Source organism: Podarcis filfolensis (assembly GCF_964270895.1).
Source record: "Podarcis filfolensis genome assembly, chromosome: 8".
Classification (NCBI taxonomy): Eukaryota; Metazoa; Chordata; class Lepidosauria; order Squamata; family Lacertidae; genus Podarcis; species Podarcis filfolensis.
In genome coordinates this window covers 22,376,122-22,395,567 of record NC_139611.1, presented here as the reverse complement: position 1 = coordinate 22,395,567, position 19,446 = coordinate 22,376,122, and the positions used below count along the sequence as shown (strand labels likewise).

At 43.9% G+C, this 19,446-nt stretch overlaps 1 protein-coding gene across 5 annotated transcripts in view; it reads right to left on the bottom strand.

Annotated features, from left to right (window-relative positions):
* PRDM16 (PR/SET domain 16) overlaps nt 1-19,446 on the bottom strand; it is a 455,494-nt gene that overhangs the window by 296,594 nt on the left and 139,454 nt on the right. The window lies entirely within an intron of this gene.

Here is a 19,446-nt window from a genome sequence, read left to right as displayed (position 1 = left end):
TGTGTTGTTGTTGTTGTTGTTGTTGTTGTTGTTGTTAATTACAGCCAAATGAAATTGTGGGCAGGATTCGAGATAAAAGCAGTGGAAGAAAAAGGATAAAATTATTGTAATTATTTTTTTGCAATAGAATGCAGTAGAAAATGTTTGAATAAGAACACTGTGGAGGTTAGGGTGGGAAGTCAAGTTATGAAACAATGTATTTGATTTGAAGATTATTGTGAAAATGTGATACACACACACACACTTGACCACTGAGCCACAGACTTTCCCCGTGTGCATTGTGTGATCACTTAGCATTAAACTTCAAATATCCCAAGAAAAGGGACTTGGACCTGAAGAAGAACAAAAATGCTAGCAGCATTCATTAGCAGAAGAGAAGAGAAGAGAAGAGAAAAGAAAAGAAAAGAAAAGAAAAGAAAAGAAATGAAACGAAACGAAACGAAACGAAACGAAACGAAACAAAGGGCCAATCCAATGACAAATCTGGGGACATTTGGATCAAGTCAAAGGTCCAGCTAGTCCAGCATCCTGTTTTCACAATGGTGAACCAGACACCATTGGTAAGCCCAGAAGCAGGACCCGAGTGCACTAGTATCCTCCCAGGAACAAGTATTCAGAGGCATGTTGCCTAATCAGTGGAGGGAGAACATAGACATCATAGCTTATAGCCAGGCTTCCTCAACCTCGGCCCTCCAGATGTTTTTGGCCTACAACTCCCATGATCCCTAGCTAGCAGGACCAGTGGTCAAGGATGATGGGAGTTGTAGTCTCAAAACATCTGGAGGACCGAGGTTGAGGAAGCCTGGCTTATAGCCATTGTTAATTTCATCCCCTGTATAAGGGGTGGAGGACCTGTGGTCCTCCAGATGTTGCTCCACGGCAACTCACATAGTCTTTGACCATTGGCCATGCTGGCAGTAGTGGTTATGGGAGATGGGAATCAAAAAGCACCCAGGGGGTTGCAAGTTCCCCAGTCCTGCTCTGTATGATGAAGAAGAACCCTGCTGGATGAGATCAATTGCCACCTAGACCAACATCCTGTTTTTACATTGACCAACCAGATGACTATTAGAAACCAATGTGGAATTGTGGGTGGTGCTCATTGGGACTGATAGGAAGGCAGGGAGGCCAACAGTAGGTGGCACCAGAGCCAATGACAGACAGAGCCCACTCCTTGTAGTTTTGTCCCCATTCTCCTCCATGCTGTGATCCACAAGGGCAACACTGAGGCTAAAGAGGAGAAAGCTGCCAGCCCAGGCCAGCTCTAGGACCCTAATGATAAACAGGAAGGCAGGCTGGTGGGGTCTGGCTCAGGGCAGACTAAGGCTGGTGGGGCGAGTGCCCCATTTGATTGAACAGTCTCACTTCCACTGCTCTCAAGAGGCACCCGAGTGTAACTGCAAAACAAAAGCAGTGGTGGAGAGTTGGTCAATGGCGAGAGCTGGAGTGCATGTGGGAATCTGGCTGGTTTGATGCACTGCTGAAGTAACAGAATGCCTACCAATTTCATGTCAATTGGATGGAAACAGACAGAGCTACACGCCGAAGTAAGCAGGAAGGGTCTCCATTGAAATCCATAGTGGAAGGAAGATAAAATCCAAAGGAAGGCAAGTGAATTGAAAGTGAATTCAAACCAGAATGGCATCAGAAACTTAATTGAAAAACATTTTTTTAAAATAAAATAAAAATAAAATACAAACTCATAAACTTTGTTCAGATTCCACCATCCCCTGGCTTAGAATAAAATTATCTCGAGAAAGGGTTTTGAACACACAAGACCGCAAGGAAAATAAAATCTGCAGAAGAAAAGTTTTTTTACTCTGAAATCCATTTATAGTATAAAATTTCTCCACAACGTTACGTAAAAGTGGGTCGTATGGATTTAAATGAGACGGGGGGGGGACTTAGAGAAGCAAGGGGAGGGGAGGCTTCACGTGCCTTCGCTTTCTAAAGATTAAATTAAGGTATTTTCTTTTATTAAAAGGATTTCTGCTGGTGGAATGGAGACTAAAGCCTGTAACAATATTTCAAAGTGTTTTTAAATGCACATTTTCCCCTAGTAAAAGCAGCAGGGAAAGTGTCCAAATACTTCTCTTCTAAATGCCAGTATTATATTTCTTGTGAAAGTTGAGTTCAGCCAGGCATAAAATATATTTCCGCACAGAAGTCTTATTAGAATCATTAACCAGAGGCTGCTGTCCAGAGCTAAGCATTACCTTTTCACTTGCTTAACCTTCTCTCGATATTCAGGTCGTAGACATGCAAGATGTGTCAAAACCCGATAGGATTGGAAATTCAGCTTAACTCTCTTTCCCCACCCACCTGATTCTGGAAAATAACACAGAGGACATTTAGGGTGACTCTAGACTGTTGCTATTTTCAGATAGGATTCAATCACTTACCGCCAAATTCAGTTTGTGCAATTATAGTGCCGTGCAGCAAACCCACTCCCCCAAGAGATGAGGCTTTTTTTTTGTAATAAGAAAAGTGGTGGGAGAGTGTGGAAAACAAACAGAATTAATGTTAATCAAAGAGCCAATGTCGTCTAATCGCCCTGCAAACAGATCAGGATGAATGCTCAATAAATAGGTTGTCTAGAAGTGCCCTTAATTTAGATCGTTTAATGATGATAACAGGCTCCGATAAAACCTTGGATCTGAATGCAGTTTGGCAAAAGTATTAACAGGACAAATATGCTGCAACCGTACGCACACAGGCATGCATGTGAGTCCCACTGAATGCAGTGGAATTTAGTTCGGTGGAAGCATGGTTAGGATTGGCACAACACAGCATTCTGTTATATATATTTTTTGCTTTGATTCTGAGTAAACATGGACAGGTGGAGTCCTCCAGGTGAAGTCCACTGGGATTTCAGCTGAAGGGAATTACAAGCTATTTGCTTTACAACTCAAGAAGAAGGGAAAGTGTGTGTGTGACTATTGCTGTGGGAAATTAAGGAGCACTGCAAATTGATTAGTAAACAGCAGCAGCAGCAGCAGCAGCAACAACAACAACATAAATTAGGATGCATGACTTCTGTTGGATAGATGGATTGGTTGCTTTTTAAAATATAGCCAATGTGGATGCTTTGAGTACAGAGCAATTTTTTTGAGGGCTCTGAGATTATTAAAAGATCAATTTGCATTTTTATTCTTGGACCGCAGGGAAGTTTTTAAGGTGTGACATTTTAATGTATTTTTAATCTTTGTTGGAAGCCGCCCAGAGTGGGCGGGGTACAAATAATAATAATAATAATAATAATAATAATAATAATAATAATAAAATTATTATTATTATTATTATTATTATTATTATTATTATTATTATTATTACTACTACTACTACTACTACTACTACTTTCCTGGAAGTAAACCTGGAAGTGCTCAATGGGACTGACTTCCAAGCAGACATGCAGAGGACTGCACTGCAAGGCCACCGTTCTCTGCATACTTACATGGGAGTAAATGCATTCAGACTCAGGAGAACTTTCTTCTAGATCACCACGTGCATGGAGTTACATGAGAAGTGTCCTAAGCAGTGGGCAATCCATCGTCTTTGGCACAATTATTACAGTCCAGTTTCCCGCCTGGACACCGTAATGTTCAAGATGCCTCTGAAGATCAGCTGCTGTTGCACTCAAGTCCTACTCATGGGCTTCCTAACCAGGGATGGGGGAAAACTTCATTTCCTGTCACATTTAAAGGCAAACCTACTTAATTTGTGCTTCCTGAAATAACGGTGTAAACCAAAAACACAGCTATCCATCGAAATCTGGACTTCAAGGGGTGTGTGTGTGATAAATATCCTAGTGTGCATGTAAATGCATATATTACTGAAAACAACATGTCGAAAAAATGCATTGCATTTTTCAAAAGCAAATTTGTGTATTGTGTACTAAAATGCCGGTGAATTTTTAGGAGGATTTCTTTTTTAGAAAATATTGCAATTTGATGTGGAAATGTATAGATTTGAATATAACACTGGTTAGAAAATTTGGGTGTTAAGCAGTATATAAAAATACTGCTTAAATAAAAAATAAATGTTTGGGGAAATGAGAAACCAAAATTGGCAGATTAATCCATCCCTGTTCTCAGCAGAGGCATCTGGGTGGCTACTGTGAGAATGCTGACCTTGATGTGCCTTTGGCCTGATCCAGCACCATGGCTCTTCTTCTGTTCAAATACTGCATGCAAGGAGGTTGAACAGTCGGATGCAGTGCATATTATAATTTCTCCTCACCAGATTTTTCAAAAATGAAAATTGAATTATAATACCTATATAAATTCAAGCAGCGTCATGGATTATATGTGTCAAAACAAAACTGTCAGAAAACTCCCTTCTGAGAAATTTCAGCTCAGATCATATGGAAAGAAAAAAATGTTGCTAGTTCAGAGAAAGTCTAGAGATGTTCCCCAGAAAATTCTTTTCCTGGGAAATTGCAGCTCAGGTCTAGATTGCAGGTCTGAAATAAATGTAGGGGAAATCCCCCCCCCCGAATATCACCTTCTTTTAAAGACTGAATGCCTTCTCCTGCTTCTTTTTGAGGAAGGAAAATATAAAACTATGTTACTGTATTTGTTAATATTGCTACAGGGATATCTGCCAGGATATATTGGCAGATATAGATGCCCACAATGGTGAACAAAGTTGATTCGCTTCTCGTTTAAAGATGAACCTACCTAATTCATGCTTTCCAACACAATACTTGAACTAAAACACAATGATCCTTCAAAATTCGCACTTTTCTGAATTGTGCTATGCAATTGTCCAACCAAATGATGTGTACAAAAAAATGCATACATCAGGGTATAGCTTGCATAAGAAGGCATGTATTCTTGAAAGTAACATACCAAAAATGCCTTATGTTAGGGGAGATTGCTTTGCGAAAATGTAGCTATCAGGAGGGATTCGCACTAAAATGCTGATGAATTTTCATAATAAAAACAACAACAAAACAACAACAACAACAAACTGATGTGGAAATGTAGAGAACTTAAGATTAGAGATATGAGACACTAAAAAATTGTGCGATTACACCATCCCACAAACAATACACAAACATACAATACACATAGCCTGGCTAGCAAAGGGCCACTAGTGGACTGTCAAAAAGACTGACTTCTGAACAGTGTCTGAAGACAGATAAGCAGAGAGAGATGTTTGAAGTGGGAACTCACCCTCATTCAACCCTTACACCATAATGAAAATGGATGCTATGTAATAAATTCTGGAGCTTTCTCATAGAAACGTTCATTAGCAATTTGGAGGAAGCACAAAAAAGTTTCAGAAAACGCACTGGGGGTGGGTGAGCATACACATATGAAGACGAAGAGGAAGAAAAGACACAGAGAAATCGTGCTATTTTCTTTGGAAACGCTGCCATGTCAGCTTTGATAAAAGCATGGACAAAGTTTCCAGTTCAGCGAGAAGTTCTTTCAGGTGGAAATGTACGAAAATAATAGAAACGGGAAAGAAAAGAGAAAGAAACAGGGCGGGGGGGAGGATGGAGCCGGGAAAGTGGGGGGGGGGGAGAAAAGATGCAACCTAGCTAAAATTTGGAAAATATTCCCAAAGGGATGGAATGTGAAGGCTTTCGAAATATTAGATGAAAGATGCTGAGCAAATTAGATTTGTCTCCCCTTTGGCCTTCCAAAGAAAGGAAGAAGAAAGAAAGCAAAATGGCAGATAGTGTAAAGTATTCCTTTGAATCCTGGCCCTCAAAACTCCAGGAAAAAAGAGAGAAGAATAAAGAATTTGAAACTCTCCCCAAAGAGAGCCTGCATTGGGAATTCGCATCCCTGCCAAGCGCAGGCATCGCTTCTGTTGTCATTGCCTCATTGTCATTCTCCTCACTTGCGGTTCCCCGGGGTCCAGAGCAGGAGTCTTGGCGCTATTAACATAGTAGATTAATAGGGTGGGCTGGAGAGGGGGCTAAGGCATGTTCACAAACATGCTAAATATTAAAAATAATCGATAGCAACTTATATCTCCTAGAGGGCCCTGCACAAACATACCCCCTGGCACTAGGTGAGAGAAGGGGAGTTAGCGGAGATATCAAAACGGACCCCAGCAGCCAGAGGCAGCGCAGAATAAAAGGGGAGCTGGGAGGATAAATGCTGGACAGAGGGTTGAGCCGTGAGGTGGATGTCAAAAGCAGAACTCTTTTACAAGAGGGAAGGGATGCATTTTAACCTAACAATGTGGGACAGATTTTTTTCCCCTTCCCAGATCAACCACCCACCCCTGTTCGTTCCAACCTTACAATTCCACACACACACACACACACACACACACACACACACACAAACACACACACCATGTCTTAGAAGGCTGTGTAAAAGAAATTTGGGGCCATTTCTTCTCTCTCTCTCTCTCTCTCTCTCTCTCTCTCTCTCACACACACACACACACACACACACACACACAGTGTTTGATACTTTCACTCATGGCTAACATGCTTCGTCCCTGACATTAGGTTCAGTGGGAGTTTCTGGGCCCAAATTATCGCAGCGCTTCAACGCCAAAATACGTTTGCAAGAGAGTTATTTCTCGAAGCTCACAGTTATTTGCAAAAAAATCTCATTTATATTCTCCTAATTCATCTCCTACCTACTCTGCCGCTGCTGCCCACCCCAAAATAAAACCTCTTACCACAAAGCATTTTCAATTAGGGATACTGCTGGATTTGGGAGTTTTAGAAGAAGAAGAAGAAAAGCAAGACATTTATTGACTGTAGCAAGTTGATTGCTCTAAAACGAATCACCAAGAGCCGAGTTGCAGCGGTGGTTTTCTTTTAAAAGATCTTTGTGACCTAATCCCCAAACCAATATTTTTTTTGGGGGGGGATATTCGGAAATTCTGCAAAGCCGCTGAATTTCTAACTTGTGCAATATTTTTAACTGTGCAACGTGTGCCACGTGGGGAGGGGTCAGAGCTCGGTGGGGGAGACACCTACTTTGATCTTTGCTTGCCTTGTCCACTAGGACTGGTGGGATGGAAAGCAGGGAGGTCAACAGTAGGTGGCGCCAGAGCCAATGGCAGGCAGAGCCAACTGATTCCCTGTGGAGTTCTACAAGAGGCAGGACTGGGGCTAAGCGGGAGGAAGATGGCAGGCAGTGCCATTCCTTGGCTGGCTGTAAGGAAGAAGGCAACACAGGTTAGGACAGGCTGAGATTGGCAGGGCCCAATTTGCCCTAATGAACCAAGCTCCACCGGTGGCAGGTGGCAGGGCATGGGAAAGGAATTCTCTCTGCCTCAAGATGATGAGCAGCTGCCACAAGTCAGAATAGAGAATGCCAGGCTAGTTGGACAAAAGTCTGACCTGGTGTAAAGAAGGCTTCTATGTTCCATGTCTGCCCTTCAGATGTTCACCACTGAGAAAAACAGGGGAAACCCAAATGTCAGGATCAGATCATGACTTAACAAAAATAAATAAATAAATACCAAATTAAAAAGCAGAGACATCACCTTGCCAACAAAGGTCCGTATAGTTAAAGCTATGGTTTTCCCAGTAGTGATGTATGGAAGTGAGAGCTGGACCATAAAGAAGGCTGATCACCGAAGAATGGATGCTTTTGAATTATGGTGCTGGAAGAGACTCGTGAGAGTCCCATGGACTGCAAGAAGACCAAACTTATCCATTCTGAAGGAAATCAGCCCTAAGTGCTCACTGGAAGGACAGATCCTGAAGCTGAGGCTCCAATACTTTGGCCACCTCATGAGAAGAGAAGACTCCCTGGAAAAGACCCTGATGTTGGGAAAGATGGAGGACACAAGAAGAAGGGGACGACAGAGGATGAGATGGTTGGACAGTGTTCTCGAAGCTACCAACATGAGTCTGACCAAACTGCAGGAGGCAGTGGAAGACAGGAGTGCCTGGCGTGCTCTGGTCCATGGGGTCACGAAGAGTCGGACACAACTAAACGACTAAACAACAACAACAAAATGTTGGAAATGCCCCTTCCAGCAAAGTGGATCAATTAAGAAGACTGCTGTGTTTAGCAGGAGCTCCATATACACAGATGGAGTCTGGACGGAGCTATAGATGAAGGGCCAGCCCATCTCCCACATCCATCCTTCTGGCTCTCTGCATGAGCTGACCTCTTGTCATACCCTGGCAAGTCAATGGGCTCCCGTTCTGTCCTGATTCAGTAGACTGCATCCAGAGATAAGCACACCTAAGGTCCCATCTGTACTGTGCATCTAAACCAGTATCATACCACTTTAAGCAGACATGGTTTCCCCCAAAAGAACTGAGAACCTTGGGAACTGTAGTCCATTTAAGGGTGCTGAAAGTTGTTAGGAGCCCCCTTTCTAGCTAGAATTCCATGGAAAGTGGAGCTGCCTCTTACACCACTCAGAATAGTAGCTTTGTGGATAGGGGTTCCCTAACAAACTGCAATTCCCAGAATCCTTTGGGAGAAGCCACGTCTGTTTAAAGTGGTATGACACCGCTTTCAGTGTTGAGGGCGGATGAGGCCGTTGAGAGCTCCGGGAAACTGACTTCCCAGTCCCTACAGCAGCCTCCCTCAACTCCCCCCAAAATGCTCCACTGAGAGCTGGGGGCCTATTCTGAACGGAGAAGGCTGTGCCTAAAAACCAGGCTCAGGGCCACATGAAACTGGGATTGCAAGGTGACCAGTGGTTACACAGGGTAAACTGACATGGGCACATTCTCTTCCCTCCTATTTCGAATCAATTCAGTTTTTATTAGCTTTCCCGGGGGGGAGGGAAGTGTGGAGGCCAAGAAAATCAAAGCACCCACCTGTTTCTAAGAGTTCTTTTCCAGCTCCTCATCAATATTTCGTGTGCAGAAAACCCTAGAAACACCCTCACCAAGTTTTGTTTTATAGTTCAGCCTTTTCCAACCTGCTGCCCACCCCACGATGTCATTGGACCAGCTAGGATGGCCAACAGTAGTGTGGGGTGGTAGGAATTGGAGTCCGGCAACATTTAGAAAGGACCAAGTTGGGGAAGGCTGGCAGAGAGGACAGTGAAAATGTGATTGTTATGTACTGAGTTGAATAGGATCCAAAAGGCAGCAGTCTGATTGGTCCTAGAACAATAGGATTCAGAATGCAGCAGTCTGAATGGTCCTAGAACAATAGAATTCAGAATGCAGCAATCTGATTGGTCCTAGAACAGTAGGATCCAGAATGCAGCAGTCCGATTGGTCCACAGGGGCCACCCAATCCAGCTCCAGGTGGAAGTGAATCTGCAACCTGATTGGCCTACAGGAGAATCCCGGAATTAGCCAATCACGTGGGGCCCATTGTGTAAATAATGTATATAAAGTAGACATTCTGCTGGAACTTCCATTCCTCCTCACCACTATGAGCTGAATAAAGAGCATGAAATCCACTCTCGACTCTGAGTATATTTCAGTGATAATGCCGCCAAACATTTTCTCTATGGATGTTGTCTTTGGAAAAGGGTTCCCTATACTCTTGCCTTTAGAACCAAAGATTGGTTTTTGCCACCAAGTCTGCCTAAAGCAGTCATAGAGACATAGGAAGCTGCCTGATGCTGTCAGACCAGTGCTCCATCTAGTTCAGTATAGCTGACACTGGCTGGAAGTAACTCTGGAGGAGAAGCCAGACACTGAACCTGGGAGCTGAGTATGCAAAATTCAAGATCAATTTGAAGCTCATGACGGGGAAGCCATGGTAGGATTTTAAATTCTGCACGGAAAATGACACTTGAGCTAAGTTTGGAGGTCCTTTCCTAGACAGCATGTGTGAATGACTTTTGAGGAAATCTAAGCTCTCCCACCGCCACAAAATTTGACAAGCCTAGCAAAGGTTCTCAGGTGGGTTTCACCCAATCTTAACTGGAATGCAGAGTAGTTTTAAGTCCATGACCTACATTTCTGATGGGACACATCTGGTGTATGCGACCGAGGTTAGGACATTCAACCAATGTTTGGTTGACCTTCACTAGGCAGCATAGCTTCAGTGTGATGGGCCCTGATCTGTGGAACTCCCTGCCTAACTTCTGTAAGGCAGGAACCACCCCTGCCTTCTTTTAGATGTCTCGTTAAATCTACTTTTTAGACACAATACTTCCCCCCCCCCTTGCTTGTAAATTGCTCATTTCCCCCTACATTTTCCTTTTGCTGTTTTGTTGATTTTGTAAAAGAAAAAAAGTTTTAAATATATGAATTGATTGATTTAATTGTAAGTTGTCTTGTAAGCCACCTTGGTACATTTTACAAAAGTGTGGATCATAAATATTCAAATATATAAAAATGATAAATAACATGCCTAACGCTAGCAATAATAATAGCAATAACGATACCATCGCCATCCACTGTTAGGAGGTACCCGGAGAACCTGGCTCTGTTTAAAACTAGTGCATTATTCTAAAAAGGATTATTTATATGCAAAAGGCTCCAGGGACTCTTCAGGGCCTACTGCATCCCCCTATTTCCTCATTGCTTTAATATTGCCTCGGGCTGGGTGGGATGAAATGGCTAGCAAAGACGCCGTAATTTTGATCAGAGCATGTTCCTTGGGGTGGGGGGAGGGTGGGGGGGGGTAGAAAAGAGGCTCTTTGTTTCAAAGAAATGTGATTTGGCCTTTTCCCTCTTTCCCTCTGTTGCTTGGTTAATATACTACTTCCAGTCGCCCTGGGGCTAGGAAAGGTATTCCATGGAATGGCTGAAATCTCTGTGCTCCACCCCCCATACCCTTCCTGACACACACACACACACACACACACACACTTCCCCACCACCCTAAATCTTAACCGACTTCTTTCCTCAACTCATGGCTGAGCACCACCTAAGCTGACAGTAGGAACTTGAGATTTGATTTCACCTTTAACTCTTCAACAACGGAATACCCTTCCCCCCCCCCGCTCCAAATGGAATAAGTGAGCACACAAAGATAGAAAAATATGCTAGTCCTACTCAGAGTAGACCCATTGAAATTAATGGGCACGACTAACTTAGGTTCATTCATTTCAGTGAGTCTCTTATGAGTAGGACATAGCTGGACACAACTCATAGGAAACTGCCTAATACCTGGGCGTACCCTCCAACATTTATCTGATGAAATAATAATAATAATAATAATAATAATAATAATAATAATAATAATAATAATACTTTTACTATTTATACCCCACCCATCTGACTGGGTTGCCCCAGCCACTCTAGGCGGCATTCAATATATATAAAAACAATAAAACATTAAACATTTTTTAAAAGAACTTCCCTAAATAAGGCTGCCTTCAAATGTCTTCTAAAGGTTGTATAGTTACTTATCTCCTTGGCTTGGGGGTCTCATAACTCCATACCCTTCAACATTTCTCTGATGAAAATAGGGATGTCCTAAGGGAAAGTGGGACATTCTGGGATCAAATCAGAAAATGGGATGGCTTCTGTAAATCCAAGACTGTCCCTGGAAAATATGGACACTTGGAGGGTCTGAGATTGCTGTGCCTCTTGCTGATTATGCCACTGGGCCATTTTCAAGGTACTTGTGTTAATTCACAAAGCCCTACCTAAACAACATGAGGTCAATGTACTGCAAGGAACATCCACCTTGATCGCCAAGACCCTCGGTACTTCTGGTAGTTCCTCATGCCCTTGAAGGTCCATTTTCCCTTCAGTAGGGACTGAGCAGACTCTGTCCTGCAGAAATCACAGTAGAGGTTTGGCAGAAACCATCTGCCCCTTCTTTCAGATGTCTTTGAGAAACTTATTTGAGACAGGCCTTCGCAATATGAATTTTCTGTTTTGAACCAACTGGTATTTGTCAATGTTTCATTATATAGTGGTACCTCAGGTTAAGTACTTAATTCGTTCCGGAGGTCCGTACTTAACCTGAAACTGTTCTTAACCTGAAGTACCACTTTAGCTAATGGGGCCTCCTGCTGCCGCCGCGCCGCCAGTGCACGATTTCTGTTCTCATCCTGAAGCAAAGTTCTTAACCTGAAACACTATTTCTGGGTTCGTGGAGTCTGTAACCTGAAGCGTATGTAACCTGAAGCGTATGTAACCTGAGGTACCACTGTAACGCTGCACATTGCATGCCACCATGTCATACTTCTTCTTTAAATGGAAGTGCAGGTTATAACTGCTTTAATTAATAAATAGTAAAACAAATTGGACAAGTTCCTTGGTAAAGATGGGATGAAGGCAACGTACCCTGTGAAAACTAGAAAGTGAAGGTCTGGCTGGGAAACTGACTAGCATTCAAAGGAGGGCATATGCCACTCCAAGGAGCCAACACAAACCACTGCAAATATAACCTGGCAAAGTTGCTGCAGATCTCTAGTTTTGTATGGAGGATGTGAAGAACTGGAATAGGTGGGAAAAATAGATATCTTTATGGGACCCTGCTATTGGTAGACACCCACCGCACCCTGGACTAAAGAATAGCAGACTGGCTGCAATGTCTGCCTTGTTGATCCTATCATGGAAAGGGTGTGTAGAGTTGCATCCAGCTAGACCATACTCAGAACAGACCTTCTGAAATTAATGGACCTAAGTTAGCCAGCTTCATTCATTCCAATGGTTCTCCACTGATTACCCTAGAACTGGACACCATCTATAGAGTTTTCTTTTCAAAGCTGCCCAGGAAGGCATGTCTGATGGATACTAAAGTCTGTTCCAACCCCCCTCTAAAATAATCAATTGCAAAAATACTGAGATGGAAAGAGGAAGTGGAATATGAAATGTTGAAGAAAAGGCAGGAACGCGAGAGGTAAGTGAAGCCACTGAGAAAGCAAATATCAGCTCTTAGTGGGGTCACTTGTCCAAGCTCCTTGTCAAGTCTGATGGTACACCTCATGTGGCACATACCCAACAAGGAGCGCGTAGTATATTTCAGTCGGTCGTCTCCAACTCCGTTTTATTCAGAGTAGACCCTAAGTCACCCATAGCATTGGATACAACCTAATATTTAGAAGCAGAACCAGGACTGGGAAATGAACTGCAGAGCTCCATGAATGGAAGAGGAAATGAAGAAGAAGAAGAAGAAGAAGAAGAAGAAGAAGAAGAAGAAGAAGAAGAAGAAGAAGAAGAAGCAGCAGCAGCAGCAGCAGCAGCAGCAGCTATGCTTTCAAGAAGGGAATGGGGCCACAAGAGAGAGAAAGGGCTACTTTAGTTAGCTGTGTTAAGAAGATGCCTCCTAATAAAATGGGGAAAATATATAAGTAATTTTTGAAAAGAAGGATTTTTGGCTCTGGCGTAGGAAGTAATAGAGCAGTTACTTATTTAGATGTGTCCCATTGCTATGATCTGGTGCAAGTCTATTCCTTTCCTGCCTCCTGGGTGTGAATAATAAGATTCTTGAGAGGTTGAGGGGAGGGGCTTATTTAGACAGGACCCACCCCCTTTGTTTAATCCTGTCAAGGTGAGAGAAAGCAGTGATATTCCCAGGCAGATCTTGTGTGATTTTACCCATGAATGTTAGTGGAAGGTTGTTCAGGGGAGCAGGTACATGGTTCTGAGCGGGGAACGATTTGCAATTAATCTGGTTCCGTGCGATTCACCACAATGAGGCGCAACAAGTGTTTCAAATGCTCACAAGTGTTTGGACAGGTGACAATATTTACAAAAACAAAGCGGGAGATTTTGTACAAGCCATACATGAGAAAATAAGACGAGTCCTACTGGATCAGGCAAAAGGCCAGACTAGAGCTAGACAGATATGCCTAGATCAGTTCCTCACTCACATTTACAGTCTCTAGCTCACTTCACCCACTTTCTTGCATCAATTTGCATTTTTAAAAAATAAATAAATTTGACTTAAATATTCATATGCAAATTTCTCCTAGCATACACATTTGGGAACATAATTCCACTTAAAATGTACAGCTTTGCAAGCGATTTTGCCTAAAATGATGCATTTTGCATTATTTTTTTGTTTGGTTGGTAGCTTTACACACAAAAGTGCCTTGGAGTGATTTACAATCGCACACACACACACACACACACACACACACACATTACTATCTGAACTTTCCCCTTTTGTACACAATTTTGGAAAGAGAGAAGCATCACAAAAGAGTGTGAGTTTGCAGGATAGTTGTGTTTCTGTTATTATATTGGTTGGAAAGTGTGTTTCCATGCCTCTGCCTCTCATCCTTAGACCAGACTACAGGTATTTCTAGTTTCTAACATTTGTTGAAGACCTACGGATCATTGTATAGTGGCCAACACTGGAGTAACTTCTGGTGGCACAAGAGAACCAGATAAGGGGGTCGGCGACGCTCAAAACTCCCACACTCCTCCCCAAAGAAAACTACTTAAAAATATATCATTTTACAATGTTTGCATTTCTCACTTCCATAACTCTTGCCACCTCAATAACTATCCACACCTCTGCGCGTACAACACACAGAGAAGCTGTTTGTGGTGGGGAAAGCAACCTGGGATATGTCTGCGCTACAAATCTAAACATGTTTCAGGTTGATTTAATAGCCAGGCCTCAAATTGTGGAAGTTTTAAAATGGCTGCTCTACAATGGGGACAGTGGTCTGCAGCAAGACGCCTGTGCCTGAATTAAAACTATAATTCCCAGGACTATTTCAGCGAAGCCACAACACTTCCTGGCTTTAAATCTGCACCGTTGACATTCCCTTAAACCGCATGTTATCAAGTCAATTTGCATGATCCAAATCTTCAAGATCTTCTTTGAACGGGATCAGTTCAGCCAGCTAATGAACTGCTCTCTGGTTATTTACAGAGTTGGGGCAGGGACTGTATCAAAGTTGGGTGCGATGGCACCTGCAAGATGCGAGGCATTTGAAAGCAACAGCCTGATATTGCTCTCTCCCTCCCCTTTCCCCTTTTCCCCTCCCCCAAACCCACACCTCTCCCTCTCTCATATTTCAAACCTTTTCAGCTTTCTAGATTCCCCCCTGCTTCCCTTTCCCCCATTTAAAGAACACCGGCACATTTGAGAAAATAGCTCAAACCAAATTCCCTTGCACATGCCACGTTCTATTGCAACAGTAATAAAGATGTTTATAGTTTTAACCATCAAATAAAGTGCTTAATTCCATAGAGCTTGTCCCCCCCCCCTCCATCCGCTCAGGCCGTTCGACGGCTTCATTTAGCAGGCCGGCGTTTAAAGGGGGGGAGGGAAAAAAATTCATTAATTTTTATTAACAGGGAGAGCCATTTGTTCCCTGTGACAATATTTGACTTGTCGAAATGATTTTTCACCTCTGCCATGAGGTGCGCGCTCCGTCCATACATCACCCGATTACTCTGAGAGCAGACGGAGTTGCAGTCATTAGCTAGTGAATTAACGACAATCCACAGCACTATTAATCACGCTGACAAAAGCGTTAGCTGGCTGCTGACCCGAGCGCAGCTCTGGGACGCAAGCCGTAAGAGGGGAGTGTGCAGAAGCCTAGGAAAGAAAGGGATTTTCCCTGCCTCTCTCTCTCTCCCCCCCCCAAATTATGGAGGCAAAGGAATTTATTTCGTTCGTTTAGTTGGTTTTGCTTTTTTTATAAAAAAAGTAAAATCGGCAAGAAAGCAGCAAACGGAAGTGATGCACCTGCCGTGAGATTGCTACAAAGGTCATAACAGAAAGTGAGTTGGGCGGATTCCTATGGCTTCGTCCCTTTGCAATGCAGAACCTCTGCAACCTTGGTGAAAGATTGGCTAAGGCTGCTCTCTCACAAGACAGGGTTGTGTCCCTGCTTCACTTCCAAGGGACTACAGGAAGCAGCACCGGGTGCAAGATTTGGCTTTCTCAGAATCACAGTTTTCAATAAAAATAAATAAAGTTCCCCGTTTTAACGGCCTATCAAAGATGGGGGTTTTTTTGTTTGCTTGCTTGCTTGCCCTCTTGTCTGTCTGTTCCCAGCTTATTTCACACGTTTTCAGCCAAACAGTTCTTGGCAAAACGCAGGCAGCGATGAAATTGTCTGTGTGGAAGATCAAATCAAACCGCCACTGGAAAGGTGCAATGAAGAGCAGGTCTTAGAAGAAGAAGAAGAAGAAGAAGAAGAAGAAGAAGAAGAAGAAGAAGAAGAAGAAGAAGAAGAAGAGTTGTTTGGATTTGATATCCCGCCTTTCACTCCCCTTCAGGAGTCTCAAAGCACCTAACATTCTCCTTTCCCTTCCTCCCCCACAACAAACACTCTGTGAGGTGAGTGGGGCTGAGAGACTTCAAAGAAGTGTGACTAGCCCAAGGTCACCCAGCAGCTGCATGTGGAGGAGCGGAGACACGAACCTGGTTCCCCAGATTACGAGACTACCGCTCTTAACCACTACACCACACTGGCTCTCTTTGACTGGTGATAAGAAGCAAAACAAAAGCAAAACAAAACTGGGTGACAGGTGGGTCCTTATATGATGTGCCGCCCACGCACCTTGGCTGCCAACCACCTTGCCTCAGATGGCGGATGGTGTAGGCAGTCCCAGAAGTGGGGGGCTAGGAGGGGAAGTGTCCCCGAAATGCAGAACACAAGCAAATAGAGGCAGGAAGGGGAGTTGATTATGGCCCGAAGCCATATGGAACTTCAAACGTATGTTTTGAATTGTGCTCACTGGGCGACCTCAAGGCAGTCGCCATCTCTCTGCCTAAACTACCTTGCAGGGACATTGTGATAACCTGGAGAGGAAAGGTAGGGATATAGGAGCCAAAATACCTCAAGTAAATAAGGCAGCTTTTTATCTGCCAAGCATTCTGAACCTATAACTTTATGCACACAAAGGCCAGGCCGGGGGGCGGGAGGAGGAATTCAATTTTGCTCACATTCTAAGGAGAAAATGCACTTAATTCCTGAGCGAATACATGAATGGAAACACAATTGCCCTTGAAATCTGCCTTTCTCGGAATTTTATGCAGCAGTTCTGCAACCAGCCAACATGTACAAATCACATCATCCTAAGGGAAAGTGTGCATTTAAAAATGCATACGGTAGCAAACAAGACATGCACACCACAACATGTTATATTTGGGGGGAAACTTTGTTACAAAAAAAAAATCTGCCTATTAGTCAAAACTCCATACAGAAGGGTGTGTACTAAGAGGATATTTGCGCCAAAATGCTGGCTGATTCTCATAAGGATCGCAAATTGCTGCCGAAACGTGGGGAACTGGATCAAAATCGCATAAAGATGAGAAGCTGAAATTGACAAATTCATGCGTCCATGTGCTCACATATCCCTCATGTCACCAGGAGAGCACCACGTTGGCAACTCTTGATTTTTAAGACCTGCAGGCAGCCAAAAACCCACAGCTTCACTTTCGGTGAAGGTGCAACGTTGGTGGAGGGCTTCACCTGTTGAACTTCTGCCTTCCATGCAGCTAAAGGAGACTTTGTTAGGAGGGAAAGCAGCAGTTCTTCAACCCTCTTGCACTCCGCCACAGGATTTGATCAGGTCAAGCATATTTTCTTTTGCTCTACGGAATAATTTTCTGATCTGTTTCTAGTTACTTGCTTTTATCGGTTTAATTCTCCTTTTTTAAAAAAAAGGAAGAAAGAAAGAAAAGGGAGGGGAGAAAGCCGGCGCTGCAAGGGAAGTTAGGTTCGGAAATCCATGATTTCCTGTCAGCTAACTTGAATCAGCCAAACAGGAGGCAAAGTGATATTCTCCTTTAATGCTGTTACTTAATATATAGCAATAAGCAGGGGTTTAAAGCAGGTTTTGGACACAGCCCCACTGGGGAACCTGTTGCTGTGCAAACCCCATTGAAATGAATTGGCAGAGTGAGGGGGGGGACTGTTCACCGCATGTGCCCACCTTGAAACATCTGCCCCAGGCTTGCATTCTCAGCAACACTTGATACCTTCCACCGTTCAGAGATTTCAATAGGGACATGTCTTGTGTGTTTAGAGAACACACAAGGATTCGTAGCCTCATAAACCCAAGGATTCATTGGGACTTAGGAAGCTGCAGAGTCAGATCATTGGTCTATGTAGCGCAGTACTGTCTGCACTGACTGGCAGTAGCTCTCGAGAATTCCGGACAGGGAACATTCTCAGCTCTGTTTGGAGAAGCCAGGGATTGAACCTGAAACTTTCTGCAGGCAAACCTGGTGTTGTACCACTAAGCTACGACTCTCTCCCTGCAGGAGGATTGTCACTTCTCCCAGTTGAACATTACAGTCGTACCTTGGTTGACGAACGCCTTGGTACTCGGACGTTTTGGCTCCCGGACACCGCAAACCCAGAAGTGAGTGTCCAGTTTGTGAATGTTCTTTGGAACCCAAACATCCAACAGGGCTTCCGCCACTTCTGATTGGCTGCAGGAGCTTCCTGCAGCCAATCGGAAGCTGCGCCTTGGTTTCCAAATGCTTTGGAAGTTGAATGGACTTCCGGAACAGATTCCATTCGACTTCCGAGGTACCACTGTACTGCTCTCTGCCCACAATACGTTAAACTGACCATAGCAGCTTGCTCTAAAAAAGGAAGACGTAAACAAAGGGCATTTAATAGAATGCTTCACTTCAGAATAGTACTTCTTAGAGCAGCGGTTCTCAACCTGTGGGTCCCCAGATGTTGTTGGACTACAACTGCCATCATCCCTGAGCTCTGGCCGTGCTAGCTAGGGGTGATGGGAGTTGTAGTTCAACAACATCTGGGGACCCACAGGTTGAGAAAGGCTGTCTTAGAGGCTCTGGGTTGTTTCCAACATTACTCAAGGTAGACCCATTGAAGTTAGAGGGTGATGAACTGAAGCCTGTTAATGGGTGCACAACCTCATGTTCCACTCTTATGGGTCCAAATGGAAAATGTTAGAATCACAGAATTGTAGAGTTGGAAGAGACCCAAAGATATATCTAGTCCAGTCCCCTGCAATGCAGGAATCACAGCCGAATAATCCTTGATAGATGGCGATCCAACCTCTGCTTTAAAAAATTTAGAAGAGTCCACCACCACCCAAGGTACTCCATTCCACTGCCGAGCTGCTTTTACCATTAGAAAGTCCCTCCTAATGTTGAGTCAGAATTCCCGTTCTCGCAACTGGTTCAAATTCTGCTGTCTGGAGGACCGGAAAACAAGATTGCTCCATGTTCCGTGTGTGACACCACATAGAGGAGACACAGGGTCATGTACGTTGGCTCAACCCCTGTGCCTCCCAGCACTCCTCACCCCACACTCCCTGTTCCATCCCTTTGTGCGCTGAGCAGGGCCTGAATGAAGCTTGCACCCATGCAGAACCCTCCTTCAGACATTCCCTTATCAGCTTGGGAGGAGTATGGGACTGAATAGGCAGGGGAGGAAGGTTGGGGGCATGGCCTGCAGGCACACTGCCAGCACCCTGAACACGGACTTCCTGTGCAGACGCATGCTGGGAAATGGAAGCAAGTTGACCACAGCTCAACAGAACCCCCCATTGCACATCCTCACTGTCTCAGGTGGTGAGAGAAGGAATATTGCCATGGTGGCACAGGGGGGACACACACAAGTGGCCCTTTTAAGGAATCATATGGTCCTCCAGGGCCATCAGTGAGTGGCAGGGCACTTCTC